General features: G+C 41.9%; 1 non-coding gene across 1 annotated transcript; it reads right to left on the reverse strand.

Annotated features, from left to right (window-relative positions):
• Positions 1–297: 297 nt before the first annotated feature.
• LOC127077942 (small nucleolar RNA R71) lies at positions 298–404 on the reverse strand. Its single transcript, XR_007787701.1, has one exon. It is a non-coding gene; the product is annotated as a small nucleolar RNA R71 (small nucleolar RNA).
• Between the last annotated feature and the right edge of the window lie 322 nt (positions 405–726).

The following is a 726-nucleotide window of genomic DNA, read 5'->3' on the forward strand; positions in this document are numbered from 1 at the left end:
ATCGAAGCAAACAACTTCGAACTTAAACCTTCGCTGTTGCAGGCAGTGCAACAGAACCAATTTTCTGGAAATCCTACCGAGGATCCAAACCTTCATTTATCTGTATTCGTCCAATACGCTGATACTGTTAAAGCTAATGGTGTCACTATAGAGGCAATCCGACTTCGTCTCTTTCCTTTCTCGTTAAGAGATAAAGCTAGAAGATGGCTTCAGTCTCTTCCTTCCAACTCAGTCACCACATGGAATGAGTTGAAGAAAGTCTTTCTTGCCCGATATTTTCCTCCAAGCAAAACAACTATGTTAAGAGCCCAGATAAATGGATTTAAACAGAAAGATAACGAGTCTCTTTTCGAAGCATGGGAAAGATACAAAGACATGATGAGACTTTGTCCACACCATGGTTTAGAGGACCGGTTAGTAATTCATACCTTCTATAATGGTCTCTTATACAACACAAGGTTAACAATAGACGCCGCCGCAGGTGGTGCGCTTATGGATAAACCTTACGCTGACGCTTATCAACTTATCGAGAGCATGGCCCAAAATCATTATCAGTGGGGAAGCGACTGAACGATGGTAGAAAAACCTCAAACAAAAGGGGGCATGTACGAGATAAGTAGCCTTGATCATGTTAATGCAAAAGTGGATGCTCTTGCCCAGAAAATTGAAAGTTTAAATGTATCACCTCCAGCCACCATGGTTGCCGTAACTCAAAATTGCGAAGTC

The sequence above is a fragment of the Lathyrus oleraceus genome, chromosome 4, assembly GCF_024323335.1.
Source record: "Lathyrus oleraceus cultivar Zhongwan6 chromosome 4, CAAS_Psat_ZW6_1.0, whole genome shotgun sequence".
NCBI classification, from domain to species: domain Eukaryota; kingdom Viridiplantae; phylum Streptophyta; class Magnoliopsida; order Fabales; family Fabaceae; genus Lathyrus; species Lathyrus oleraceus.